The sequence below is a fragment of the Phocoena sinus genome, chromosome 6 (genome assembly GCF_008692025.1).
Source record: "Phocoena sinus isolate mPhoSin1 chromosome 6, mPhoSin1.pri, whole genome shotgun sequence".
Lineage (NCBI taxonomy): Eukaryota > Metazoa > Chordata > Mammalia > Artiodactyla > Phocoenidae > Phocoena > Phocoena sinus.
This window is the reverse complement of record NC_045768.1, coordinates 81,249,252-81,264,660: the sequence shown is the minus strand read 5'-3', so window position 1 is coordinate 81,264,660 and position 15,409 is coordinate 81,249,252. Positions and strand designations below refer to the sequence as shown.

The 15,409-nt window shown below is 37.3% G+C and overlaps 1 protein-coding gene across 1 annotated transcript in view; it reads right to left on the bottom strand.

Annotated features, from left to right (window-relative positions):
* The window catches only part of UBE2R2 (ubiquitin conjugating enzyme E2 R2), a 95,324-nt gene that overhangs the window by 79,127 nt on the left and 788 nt on the right, over positions 1 to 15,409 (bottom strand). The gene's annotated exons all lie outside the window — the stretch shown is intronic.

The following is a 15,409-nucleotide window of genomic DNA, read 5'->3' as shown; positions in this document are numbered from 1 at the left end:
AATATGTTAAGTTTTTTAAAAATGGATACACAGTATCCAACTTTTTAGATGAAATACAGTGTATTTCAGAAGAAATATACTTTAAAGTATTATCTCTGGACAGCATCATTACAAGTGACTTTTTTAAAGATTTTTTTTAATTAATTTATTTCATTTATTTATTTTTGGCTCTGTTGGGTCTTCGTTGCATGTGAGCTTTCTGCAGTTGTGTGTACTCTTCATTGCGATGCACGGGCTTCTCATTGCAGTGGCTTCTCTTGCTGTGGAGCACAGGCTCTAGGAACGCAGGCTTCAGTAGTTGCTCCGCGGCATGTGGGATCTTCCCGGACCAAGGCTCAAACCCGTGTCCCCTGCATTGGCAGGCAGATTCTTAACCACTGCACCACCAGGGAAGCCCACAAGTGACTTTTTTCTTCATAGTTTCAAGAACTTTAAAAACTTTCTACCATAAACATGTGTTCACTTATAACTGGGTATAAATATTTTGAGGTGTTCTTTAAAAATTTATTTATGTTCAAGTTATTTTTGGCTGCGTTGGGTCTTTGTTGCTATGGGCGGGCTTTCTCTGGTTGCAGCAAGCGGGGGCTACTCTTCCTTGCAGTGCACGGGCTTCTCATTGCAGTGGCTTCTCTTGTTGCAGAGCACAGGATCTAGGCTCGCGCGGGCTCAGTAGTTGTGGCTCGCGGGCTCTAGAGCGCAGGCTCGGCAGTTGTGGCGCACGGGCTTAGTTGCTCCGCAGCATGTGGGATCTTCCCGGACCAGGGCTCGAACCCGTGTGTACTGCATTGGCAGGTGGATTCTTAACCACTGCGCCACCAGAGAAGCCCATATCTTGAGTTTAAAAAAAAAAAAAAGTGTTACTGCCACTTACACAGAAAAATACAGGTACCTCCGTATCAGCTTGTACATTATTAGTATCAAGCTTGTTCATTAAAATATGAGAAAAAAAAAGATATGAGTAACTCACATGACAATGTTAAGAGAACTTACTCTAAACCCTACAAATTCTTCTTCTCAGCTGTCACAACACTTACAATTTTCTCTACACTTGTCTTCATGTTTAACATTGGACAGAATTCTAAGCACAATATTTTAAATTACATCATTAATAAATGACACACAAAGAAAAGATATTTGCAACATGCAATACATCTGACCAATGACTAACCTCCTTTATGCAAGCGCCTTTATTCTATTAAAAAAACAAAAACCTAAAGAAAAATGGGCAAAGAACAAGGATAGTTAACTTGAATAAATGTTACAAATGGCCAATGACATGAAAGTAAGCTAAATTTCATTCACAATTAAAAGAAACAACTGGGGCTTCCCTGGTGGCAGAGTGGTTAAGAATCCGCCTGCCAATGCAGGGGACACGGGTTCGAGCCCTGGTCCAGGAAGATCCCACATGCTGGGGAGCAACTAAGCCCGTGAGCCACAACTGCCGAGCCTGCGCTCTAGAGCCCCTGTGCCACAACTACTTGAGCCCATGTGCCTAGAGCCCGTGCTCCGCAACAAGAGAAGACACCGCAATGAAAAGCCCATAAACCACAACCAAGAGTAGCCCCTGCTCAACACAACTAAAGAAAGCCCGCATGCAGCAACTAAGACCCAACGCAGCCATAAATAAATAAGAAACAAACAAACAAACAACCAGACTTCCCTGGTGGTGCAGTCATTAAGAATCTGCCTGCCAATGCTGAAACACGGGTTCAATCCCTGGTTCAGGAAGATCCCACATGCCATGGAGCAACTAAGCCTGTGCGCCACAACTACTGAGCCTGTGCTCTAGAGCCCGCAAGTCACAACTACTGAAGCCTGCATGCCTAGAGGCTGTGCTCCACAACAAGAGAAGCCACCACAATGAAAAGTCCACGCACCGCAACGAAGAGTAGCCCCTGCTCACCGCAACTAAAGAAAGCCCTCACGCAGCAACGAAGACCCAACACAGCCAAAAATAAACAAATAAATAAAAAAGAAAAGAAACAACCATCATAAAGGCTGATTTATCAGGACTGCAAATTTTATACTTTGACAATACCCATATGTTTCATCACAGAATATATATTAACATTTTTTGAAGGGTAATTTGACTATCTAGTAAAATTAAATACACATACCCTTTAATCCAACAAATCCACTCACAAAAGTATAGAGGTATGTAAAAATTTCCTGTTCAGCCTTGCTTGTCAGAGTAAAGAGCTGAAAACAATTTTTCATCAATAGGGGAATAAATAAAGTACTCCCTTAACAACTTGAATATTGTGCAACAGTTACAAATGATGAGATAACCCATAAATATTAATAATGGAAAGATCTCCAAAATAAATTGTTTTTTAAGTAGCAAGATGCATGGACTTCCCTGGTGGTGCAGTGGTTAAGAACCTGCCTGCTAATGCAGGGAACATAGGTTCCAGCCCTGATCCAGGAAGACTCCACATGCCGCGGAGCAACTAAGCCTATGCGCCACAACTACTGAGCCTGTGCTCTACAGCCTGCGAGCCACAACTACTGAGCCTGTGTGCCACAACTACTGAAGCCTGTGCACCTAGAGCCAGTGCTCCACAACGAGAAGCCACTGCAATGAGAAGCCCACACACCACAACGAAGAGTAGCCTCCGCTCGAAGCAACTAGAGAAAAGCCCGCGCACAGCAACAAAGACCCAATGCAGCCAAAAATAAGTAAATAATTAAAAAAAAAAAAAGCAAGACGCAGAAAAATACTTATAGTATAACCACATTCATAGTTTTAAAATGCATAGATATGTTTGTAGATACATAGAATATTTCTGGAGGATTACATTCAAACAGTTAAGTGATTTTCGGGGGAGAGAAAGACTTTCATACTGCTTGAATTGTTTTCCTAGACTAATTTTAAGAAAAATAATAAATGAACACCCTTAGTAAATGTTCCTCATCACATCTTTGTTAGGAAAAAATATATTCCTATATAACAGCTACATGATAAGATTAATCCATCATGAACTTAGTATTTTTCCCCACCAAATCTACTAAACTAAATTTAAGTGGCTCCATGTTGAAGCTGAGATAAGACTAAGTCCTGCACAAAGATGTTTGAGTTAAAGCAGAGAAGAAATAATGTGGAAAAAATAGGTAGCTAACCAAATTTTGGGCCAAAGCTTACCATAATTACTTTATAACAAATGTCTGGTGACCTCCAGGGCTAGAAACATTGTAACTTTACTTTTGGTACTATAATAATATCTTTAGTTTGGAATAAAATATAATTATCATCAGTCTAGTTTAATGTCTTAAAACTGAAGACAGCAGTTCAGCAATTAAATATATTCAGTTGCCAACAAACAATTTTTCTTTTTTAAAGAGAGAGCGAACAAGTGTTGCTGAAGATGTAGAGAAATTAGAACCACCATACTACCAGTGGGAATGTAAAATTGGAAAACAGTCTGGCAGTTCCTCAAATAGTTACACATAGAGTTATCATATGACCCAGTAATTCTATTCCTAGATAAATACTCAAGAGAAATGAAAACACTTGTACACAAATGTTTGTATCAGCATTATTTATAACTGCCAAACAGTGGAAAACAACCCAAATGTTCATCAACTGATGAATGGATAAATAAAATGTCCATACAATGGAACATTATTTAACAATGAAAAGAAATGAAGTATTGATACATGCCACAACATATATGAATCTTGAAAACAATATGCTAAATGAAAGGCCACATATTATATGATTACATTTATATGAAATACAAATCTATATGTTTACAGAATAGGCAAACCTATAGTCCCAGGAAGCAGACAGGTTGCCTAGGGCATGGGGAGAAATGGGGAGTGACTGCTAAAGGGTATGGGGTTTCTTTTTGGAGTGATGAAAATATTCTAAAATTGTGGCGATGGTTGTACAACTCTGTGAATATACTAAAAGTCACTGAATTGTACATTTAAATGGGTGAATTGTATGTAAATTATATCTCAATAAAGCTGCTATTTTTTATAAGGAAGAAGGGAAATCTATCTATTACAGTCTTAAGAGGCACATCACCAAATGCAATCGTGGACCTTACTGTGGATTTTGACTCAAACTAACTTAAAATTATATCTATGAGACAATTGGGAAAATCTGAACACTGACTGGATATTAGATAATATTAAGGAATTGTTTATTTAATAAGTGTAAGGGTAATACAATTATGTTTTTAAAAAGATTCTTTATCTTTTAAGGACTCCAATATTTAGGGATGAAAGGATATGGTATCTGGGGTGTATTTTAAAACAATCTAATTAGGGAGAGTGGGGATTAACAGGAGAGAATCCAAGAGGTCATTCACAGTGAACTGGGTCTTAAGATACAAGCTGGAGTTCACGGACTAAAGAGGATGCGAGAAACATTGAAAAATGAAAAAGGCATTCCAGACAGGTAACAACAGCTTAGGCAATGGCACTGTCAAAGACCACATGGGGCAAGAACAGAAAATACCGTTGGAAAAGTAAGCAACAACCAGATCATGAAGGGCCTTATATGTCACACAAAGGAATTTTTATTTAATTTTGTGGAAGAGGGACTGATAAGTTTTGTTTTTTTGTTTTGTTTTTTTTTTTTTTTGGTGGGGACAGGTCAGATTAGAGCTTTAGATAGGTTACTCTGGTGGCATTACAGACTGAAGGGGCACAAAACACTGCTGTCAAAGTCCAAGTGAGTGACAACTGAATGGGAATTTACATGGTGAGAGTAGGAATAAAGATTAGGGGCTAAATACCAGAGACATGAGATACTAAAAATAACTGGATATGTGGAAAGAGGAAGCAGAAATCATCTGAACTGATTTCCAGCTTCTAGGCTTGTGTGACTAGGTAGACAATGTCCAATATCCAGGAGAATTAATATAGAAGAGGCTTATGGGAAAGGTAGAGTTCAGTTTAGTGTTTAGTATAAGTAGGACACACTGGTGTAAATGTGTACTAGGCAGGCAAAAACTCAAGAGAGGTCTAATTAGAGATGCAGACATGTAAGTCTTCAGGACACATCTGGCAGCTGGAACAATAACCCAGGAGAGCTTGTTTGTTACAGTTCACAAGCCACAGAAATTTAACCTATTTTAGAAGTTCCCTCCCTACTCTACCTTGTTAAGAATTATTTCATTCAAGGTGTATATGTAAACAGAATGATCAAGATGTAGTTAATCTTATATTTAGGAGACTTTATATATATTGGAGAGGGGAGAAAAAATATATATATATTTGGCTAAAAGTCACCAAAATTATTCTTTAACAAGCTGCATGCATACAGAGTATTATCAAAGCACAAGTACAGTGATAAAAATATACTTTTCTAATTATTCTGATTCCTTTAATGTATCAAGAACCATTAAAATATTCATAACATTTATTTCAAAATCCTCCACTTTATAAGAAATTCTGCACTTCTGAAATGCACTTCTAGTCTGCTTTTAAAAGATCTAATGTCTTCTGATATTCTAAAAAGTAAGGCTAAAACAAAACTGGGTTTAATTGTTTTGTTTTATTCATTAGATTTTCCAAAATGAGGTTAAGCAATCTTGATCTTCATGGGACTACAGAAGTCAAGGTTGCTATATCTAGCAGGTTTTGCTAATGCCTCTCATTATCACTGCTCCAAAATTCTTAACCTCTCCTAAATGTTTTATAATACTTAAATTATAAGAGGAGCCCTTTACAGAGATTCTAATTTGCTATATTACTATATAAACAAGAACTCAATTTTTAGCTAAACCTTCAGTCACCAAAAACATTAGATTTAATTGAGACAACCTGGCAACTATAGAAAAATGTCACTGATGGAAAAACCCAAATAAAATCCAATTTCTTCCAGAAAAGGAAAGCACAACTAGAAAAACTAAGCAATCCAAATATTGAGCCACTAGTCTTACCACTATGTTCTAGACGAGGGACTGAATCACCTAAGATCTAAGGAAGAAATTCAGGTATCAGTAATTTCTTGAAACTGCATGGAGAATTCGGGGGCACAACTATCGTTCTCAAAGGATGTGACCTCCCTCAAAAGATAACTTATTCTACAATTTACCAACTAAAAAAAAATAGTAACTTCAGAAAAAAATGGTTATATAAGAAAAGGGGCAACTCATCAATTCAAAACTCAGTAAGTGCTCTCCCCTTAAAACTCTTTCAATATTAGATTCCTTAGATCTTAATCTAAATTCTACAGAATTTCCATATCTTCAGTAAGACTTCTCTTTTTTTGTCTAGTAATTTTTCCCTCATTCTTGTTTAGAGTAAATGTTGAAATATGATTAACAAAGTCCAAAGAACTCAGAGTAGAAACCCTGAGGACACAGTTAACTATAATTTTTTTCTTTTTAAGTTTTATTGAAGTACAGTAGATTCACAATGTTGTGTTAATTTCTGCTGTACAGCAAAGGGACGCAGTTATACACATATATATTCTTTTTCATATTCTTTTCCATTATGGTTTATCACAGGATATTGGCTATAGTTCCCTATGTTATCCAGTAGGACCTTGTTGTTGTGTTTTTTTCTTTTTTTACCTTTAGGGCTGAAGTTTTCCCACGGGGGTTAGCCCTTAATGGCTTAAATATATTACTCCTACCCCTATTTAGCCAATGGGAGAAACAGCAGTTATGTGACAAGACCAAGATGAGCCTTCTTAAGTAATAAGGTTTTTTTGTTTGTTTGTTTGTTTTAAACCCAACTACCAGAACTCAAATGAGCTTTGCACCCTTCAGAGCAAACACCTCAGAAGGCTGGCTATACACCCACTCCAACAATGCCAGACTGCCACTACTCAAAACAATTCAAGACTTCTTTTTTTGAGAACTGCCTTCAGAACCTTCTTAATGTTCTTATTAGTGGCAAATCTTTACTTCTTCAGTGTGGACTTTTTTTTAAAACATCCAAAGGTGATTCAGATTCAACTTGGTAAATGAGGGAAATAATCTGAGTAATAGTATATTTTAGTCAAAAATGAAATGTGAACATGAAGTATTAGACTAATTTTACCTGTGCCTCTACCAACAATTTCAAAAGTAAAGTTTCATATCATATGAAGAATATTCCTTTGAATAATGACACTTTTTTATTTTGCCTTATATATATCAGGTATGGTTTCAAGTAAACTTAAAAATCTGTTTTCTAAGCTTTAAATCACTCTGTTTCTATAAAGAATTACTACATATTGTCCAAGGTTTTGTGACTTTGCCAATTCTTAATATTATCTTATAAATGGGGCCATGGTTATTTTCAATGAGGTAGTAAACATTCAATGTTTACAATCTGAATTTCTATGTATGCTACTAAATGAGCCACATAATCCAAATTATTTCAACGGATTTATCCCTCAAATTAAGCATCAGCTGCCCATGCAGCAAATACAGAAAAGTAGATAACTGTGAAATTTGAAAATCCAAATACACAACAGACTGAAACTATGGCAATGATCTTATGATGCTGTAATTAACGCATGAATATATGGCTTCCTCTGATGATTAAATTTTTTAACATCTTATTTTAGTATAGTTATAGATTCACAACATATATTTGCAAAGATAGTAATGAGAGATCTGTACCTTTCACTAAACTTCCCCCAATGGTTCCATCTTACATAATTATAGTCCCATATTAGAAATAGGAATTTGACACTGGTACAATATGTGAGTGTAGTTCTGTGTCATTCTATGGTCTGTGTAGATCTGTGTAACTACCAACACAATTAAGTTATAGAACTACTCCATCCACAAAGATCTCCCCTATGCTCCTCCTTCATAATCACATCCACCTCCTTCACCCCACCCCAACATCTCTAACCCCCTAGCAATCACTGACTTGTTTTTGTTTATACTTCTGACATTTCAAGAATGTTATATAGGGCTTCCCTGGTGGTACAGTGGTTGGGAATCCGCCTGCCGGCGTAGGGGACACAGATTCGAGCCCTGGTCCAGGAGGATCCCACATGCCGCGGAGCAACCGAGCCTGTGCACGCAGCTGCTGAGCCCGCGTCCTAGAGCCCACAAGCCACAACTACTGAAGCCCATGTGCCACAACTACTGAAGCCCACACGCCTGGGGCCCATGCTCGGCAATGGGAGAGGCCACCGCAATGAGGCCCGCGCACCACAGTGAGGAGTAGCCCCTGCTCGCCGCAACTGGAGAAGGCCTGCACACAGCGGCAAGGACCCAACGCATCCAAAAATAAATAAATAAAATAAACTTATTAAAAAAGAAAAAAAAAGAATGTTATATAAATGGGACCATACAATATGTAACCTTTTGAGATTGACTTTTTTTCACTCAGTGTAATGCTCATCCAAATTATTACATGTACCAATAGTTCCAAAAGTAAATAAAGATGCTGTCAACAGAGATAAGGAACACCAGGGCTTCCCTGGTGGCACAGTGGTTGAGAATCTGCCTGCCAATGCAGGGGACACGGGTTTGAGCCTTGGTCTCGGAAGATCCCACATGCCACGGAGCAACTAGGCCCGTAAGCCACAACTACTGAGCCTGCGCGTCTGGAGCTTGTGCTCCGCAACAAGAGAGGCCACCATAGTGAGAGGCCCGCGCACCGCGATGAAGAGTGGCCCCTGCTCGCCGCAACCATAGAAAAGCCCTCGCACAGAAACGAAGACCCAACACAGCCAAAATAAATAAATAAATAAACAGCGTTCCCTTTAAAAAAAAAAAAGGAATACCAGTTGACAGACTCAACTGAAAGAACAACAAAGTAAGTTTTAATCTTACACTAATCAAGTTTCCTATGGTGCTTAAATATACTTGGAAAAGTATTAAGACTATTATTTTAAAAGCATAAATGTCCATTGACAGATGAATGGATAAAGATGTGGCACATATATACAATAGAATATTACTCAGCCATAAAAAGAAACGAAATTGAGTTATCTGTAGTGAGGTGGATGGACCTAGAGTCTGTCATACAGAGTGAAGTAAGTCAGAAAGAGAAAAACAAATACCGTATGCTAACGCATATATATGGAATCTAAAAAGAAAAAAAATGGTACTGATGAACCTAGTTTCAGGGCAGGAATAAAGAGGTAGACACGGAGAATGGACTTGAGAACATGGGGTGGGAGGGCGAAGCTGGGGCAAAGGGAGAGTAGCATCGACATATATATACTACGGAATGTAAAATAGTTGGCTGGTGGGAAGCAGCAGCATAGCACAGGGAGATCGGCTTGGTGCTTTGCAATGACCTAGAAGGATGGGATAGGGAGGATGGGAGGGAGGCTCAAGAGGGAGGGGATATGGTAACACGTGTATGCATATGGCTGATTCGCTTTGTTGTGCAACAGGAACTAACACAGTATTGTGAAACAATTATATACTCCAACAAAGATCTATTAAAAAAAAAGGCATAAACCAATATTGTGTTAAGAAATTTAACTCCCGCTATGATCTCCCACCATCACTTCAGAGGTGTTTTATCATCATTTCTAACCTCAAGATTAGTTTTTTTAGACATATTTCTCAACTCTAGCACCATCTCACTCTCCCCTTAAAGTAATGAGAAAGTTGCTATTAAAGGAATCAATTTGCCAATTAAAAAAAATCCTTCTGCAATATGATTTGTTACTCTCTAATCCAAGTAGTCCAAGAACAACAAATCCAATTTTTCCAGTGAATTTAACAGTTATAAGCTGAAGTCATAACAATCTCTCCCCATAAATTGAAGGGAATTACCTTGTGACCTTTAAACTTATAAAATTTAAAATAAAAATAGTTCCTTTTCAAATGCTCCATAAAGTTTCTTTTCCTTTTTTTTTTTTGAACCACACCGTGCAGCATATGGGATCTTAGTCACCTGACTAGGAATCGAACCTGTGCCCCCTGCAGTGGAAGCACAGAGTCTTAACCACTGGACCACCAGGGAAGTCTCATCCATAAATTTTATTTTCTTAAAGCTCCACTTTTATACCTTCAAACAACATCCTGAGAGATAAAAGATTTCACCAAGAGAATAACACAGGCTTTAGAGTCAAGCAGTCTGGTAGTCCAGCTTGGTATTACAACTTTCTAGCTGAGGACCCCGAGCAAGTTAAACAAACTCTATGATTGTTTCCATATATATATATATATATATATATATATATATATATATATATATATATATATAATAGCAGCCACACCTCACAGGAGGATTATATGAGATATTCTATTTAAAGTATGTGGCACACAGTAAGCACTCAATAAATGTTAGCTACTAATATCTATATTACTGTAATAAGGAGAGTAGCGTGTATCTGCAATTAGATATGACCTTTAGAGTTTTAGCATGTTCTAAGTGCTCATTCTACTTACCTTACCAATAGGTTTACAACAGAAATTTAATTTATTGGATTGTAACAAAAACATTTTTATATTTGTTATTAAAACAAATCAAGTAAAGGTGCTTAAAGTGGATATTCATTTTCTATCTTAAATACATATTCCCAAATCTGAATATTCCAATTCTCATATGGAAGAATATTTATGTAAAATCAAACCTTGGCAATCCAAACTAAAATTATCTCTTCAATTTAGTATCTATCTATCATTCCATTCACTTCAGAATCAATTAGTTTAAAGAACCATAAGCATACAACTCTGAATAACAATTTCTCACTGAATAAAGCTAAAATGAATTAATTCTGTGTTGACAAAACACTTTCAAAGAGGCTCAGCTCAGTCTTATTTGGATATCTATGTAGCTGTACACGAAACAGTCCAAAAGAATTTCAGGAACATAAAAGAATTAAAACTTTTAAATAGGACCTTTCAGCAAGATGGAGTTCTATAGTCGTAAACCCTGAATTTGTAACTCTTCCTGTTATTTTCCCATAACTAGATTAGCAGAAGTAGGCCAATTTCTTAGGTGATCTCCTTTATTTCACCTGTCTCCAACAGATTCTTCTGGAACCTTAGACTAGGACCACTAATACTAAGTTGCAAAGATGGAACAGAACATTTCATCATGACAAACGGTGGTTATGTTGACCAATGCGCTAACTGGCCTTAAAACTCTGATTTTAATTACCATTACAATTCTGTCAGTAACACCTACACCTCACATTTCTGTATTTCAAAGTCTGCACAAAGATTTTTATGAAGATCATTCATAAAAGCTCTAAGGTTATCAATGTCCGAATTCTTTTCCTTACTATCTAAATAAAAGGTAGTAACACTTCCTACAGTGCTTGCCTTTGATGTGTGTTCGATAAATATTGTTTACGAACACAAACCTCTGAAAAAGGGAATCAATAAGCAGCAAAAAGTACTGAGGACACAAATCCTTGGTTCAAAAAGAAATAATCCTTATTTTATCAAATTTAAGACACTGATGCTGGCATTTAAAAAAATTTTACCAGATGATTTCAATGGAAGGGTCTCTTACACCTAGGTCACTAGTGTCAGCTGGCTGATGGCAATTCTAAGACTTCACGGACTCATTCCAAATTTGAGAAGTGAAACTAGAAAAATATGCATCTTGGAATCAACTTAATACAGTAAAAGCATACTCTATGAAATACTGAAGTGTTATATTTGCCAGAGGTGGGGGCTGGGGATAGGGGACTAAAATTGCATTTAGTGCCCCAAACCATTGGACATTAACCACGTTTCCATTTACAATGTTGCTTTAGTTCACCCAGCACTCAAGACAAGTTCAGCTTCCAGAAAAGGTAACAGCTAAAAGCCCTAAGAGGTGTTCTTAAAGCAACTGAGGAAAAACTTAAAACTAAGAAAATTTTAACTGACTGATTCATCACAAAATTGTTTTCTAAAAAAATAGCAATACTTTTATAATGTCAAAGGTGTTTGTTTAATTTTGTTTTTAAAGTTGCCAATCCAATCCCTTAAAACAGAGATTCTTTTTTGTTGTTGTTTTTTAAAAATATTTATTTATTTATTTGGCTGTGTCGGGTCTTAGTTCCCAGACCCTTGTCCCCTGCATTGGAAGGCGGAGTCTTAACCACTGGACCACCAGGGAAGTCCCAAAAGAGGGATTCTTAACAGGTCAGTTAACCATCTGAAAACGCATACAAACTACTTTCTGTGTCCTCATTGTCTTTTGAAGAAAATTTATCAAGTTCTCGAAAGGATCCCTACACCAAAAAGACTAAGAGTTGCTTAGAAAAATTGTTTCAACTGTATGTTAAGAATTTTAAAGTCATAAAATAGAATGTGCTATATATAATCTGAAGACCATTGCCAGGCACAGAGGTTAGGTTTGGTAGTTTGGTGTGTTTTTTGTTTTTTTTTTTTTTGGGAGGGTGGCATGCAAAGAATACATTCATTTACTCTAGAACAAATGAAAATAATGCATGTCCTTTACTTTAATAAACAACTATTGAAGAGTTTCTTTAATATAAAACAAAGCGGTAAGTCTGATGAAGAAGATCCTATTAAGGAAAACTTTGAGTATATCACAAATACTTCCTAAATTTTATTAGTTGGGAGTTATCCAAAAAAGAAACACGCCTATATTTCATTCCCTTACATTACTGAATAAAACCAAAACTACAAAAACTGCAATACTTTAAACATTCTGCATCACTTGAACTTTAACGTTATTCATATCATGAAAGAGTCACTCTCACTTTCTGGTATCTAGACTCACTGCTATTGTGCATTTAGATAAATAATGCAGGAGTTCCAAGGAGGTTCTATACTAAAGCAGCCACACTAAGTTATGATCATTATCAGGACTTACTTGAAAAGACAGTTTTTTTAAAGGAACGGAGGTGAACGTGTTAAAAGTCATCACTAACTGCTCACTTGATCGACAAGTTATTCTTCCAGTAACATAATAAAATTCCAACTTGCTCCACATTAGCAAAATTAAGTTCAGACGTGTTCTGGGTGTTCTAAGTCATCTCCTACTTTATGTTCTATAATGGTTGACCCCAGAGGAAAAATTCGAAGCAGCAAAGAAATTCACTGGGTGAATAATGAGATCAAGAAATTAGACAAAAAGATAGTGAAGCCAAAAAAGAGTTTATAACATGCAGAAAATCAGACACAAGAAACTACCTTTGCCCATCATATATCTAGATTCCCCCCGCCCACCCAAGCTAAGAATCATACAGATTCAAGATATTTAAAAAAGAAAAATAGGATGAAAAAACAAATTTGTGAAACACAGGTCTCACAAATCTCTACTACAACAGATGCCACAGTTAAAACAGACTGGAACCAACTATTTCATGATGAAAAACATCAGTTAGAAGCCTATTAATATGTAAAAGGTAAAGGAGTTACGTTATGAAAAATTTTAAAAATGACTGGCAGCCCACTGCCTTCGGAAACTATAATGCAAAGTAGAAAAAAGAGTTTAACTTGAAAATATTGATAAATTATATTAAATGTTCAAGGACCCGAGAACAGTAGTACAGAAAGGTCTGTGCCAACTTTTAACTGCAGCTGTAGTGAAACACACTAAAAGCCTTGTTTCACAAAAGCAGTGAAATAAAAAACAATGGTTTTAAACTTATCACCAGTGTCAACTGCTCATGACCATAAATTTGCCTTTTTCCAACGAAGAACTTTGGTATAAAAAGCTAAAGTCCTTTGCCAAAAGCAGAAGAAACAAAACTGACCAAAATTCTTACACAAGACTAAAACATTAAACCTGTTTAAGAATTTTCATATATTTTTTTACATGTCACAATTAAAGGTAAAAAAAAGATTAAGATATCTAACACATACAACAAAATTGGAGATCAAACCATTCTTTTTAAATAAGACTGAAATTAAAAAGCAGTTAATTTAAATCAGTGTATACTACAGGGAATCCTCCTTCCAAACTACCTATTCCAAACTGAGAGGGTTCACCACACTCCCTTCCCAATTACTTAAGCAAAAATATTACAATTTTTAACCCATTATTTCCTTCCATGTACAGTTTGCTGTTGTTTTGTTGTTTTAACAAACTGCATAGGAGTAAGATCATTCTAGCTAGTATCCATTTATCTTGACTACTGATTGTCCCAAACAATGATACTTTTTGGAAATTAAACTTCATTTCACTAAAGTTAGCCAGTAGATTTTGCAAGTATCTGCATCTGAGTACAGCGTATGGTGACCACAAAACATGAAGCATACAGTTGGTATACACGATATTCTAAACACTGAATACATGTTTTTAACTAGGTATTTAGTGACTATCAGAGACATGAATATTAAACATTCCCCTATCAATTCCTGACATTTTCTACAAAATAGACCCAATTTCAAGCCTGAAACTGAGGCTTCTACCTTTAGAGGAGTAGAAACTAAAGTAATTGGGTACTCCTTAAAAATACACGTAACTACATGACTAAGATACTCATTTAAAACTTTTGCCAAGATAGCCCCTCCCTTCGAAACAAACCAAGACTGACTCACAGCCCTATTTTACTTAATTTTGGAAACAAAAAATTAAATTAAATGAATTCCTAAGCACTCTTTTCCTCTTTCTGTTCCCCCACCATTTAAAGCATTCGACCTTCAACCTGTGATTTGCCCCTTAAAAAATGGTAAAATAAAAACAAAAACAAAAACCCCTCAGTATCTCCAAGTTATCTGTCTTGGAATAAAGAAACTACTGGATTCAGGAATGATAACCACTGTTCTAACATCCTGGAAAACAACAGAAACAATGTCTATGATCGTTAAGGAGCGGTCCTACTCTGTGAAACCATCCCACCTCAGATGATACTTTTCATCCCTAAGACCACCCCCCCACCATTTGCTAGAGTTAACCATCTGAGCGAAAGGTTTCAATTTTGTGTCCCTAAAGTGGGAAACTCTCTCTCTACATAACATGTACCGCCCTCTGTGGATATTTCTACGTGGGAGGCGGTGGGTGAGGGGAGCGGGGGCAGTAAAGTTGGTGGCAGGGTGAGGACAAAGGGCATTTTGAAACACCACTGAAGTAAATACAAAACGAGGACAGAAAGGGGGCTAAATTACAGTTCCCTCAAGTGGCTAATGGCAAGAAAATGCAGGCACCCTTGTTTAGCACCCCTAGGGTTCCTATTCTCCATTAACGCCCGCTGGAATGCGAAGCTGGAACCACCAGTATGCAAGAAGCCCATCAAACCCCCCAAATGTCAGGCCACTAGGCAGCCTCCGGAATGACAGGCCGGTACCCCTCCCCCACCCCACCCCAAAAAAGGTCCAATCCCATAACTGCAGGTCACTCTGCCCTCTGGGGTAGTTCCAGCCGGCGCAGAGATGGGAAGACGAGAGGGGAAAGCCAGACCACCTCTCTTTCCGTACACCCTCGGCTGGGGAAACAAAACAAAGACCGCCCTCCTCCTCCGGTAGCCACTACCCTAGCCAAAGAGGCTTTCCTATTTCCCGGTGCAGTCTGGCCTCCCGCCCCCGCCCCCATGACAAAGAAAAGGCACTTGGTGAGCGAGCGAGGCCTTCCTGCC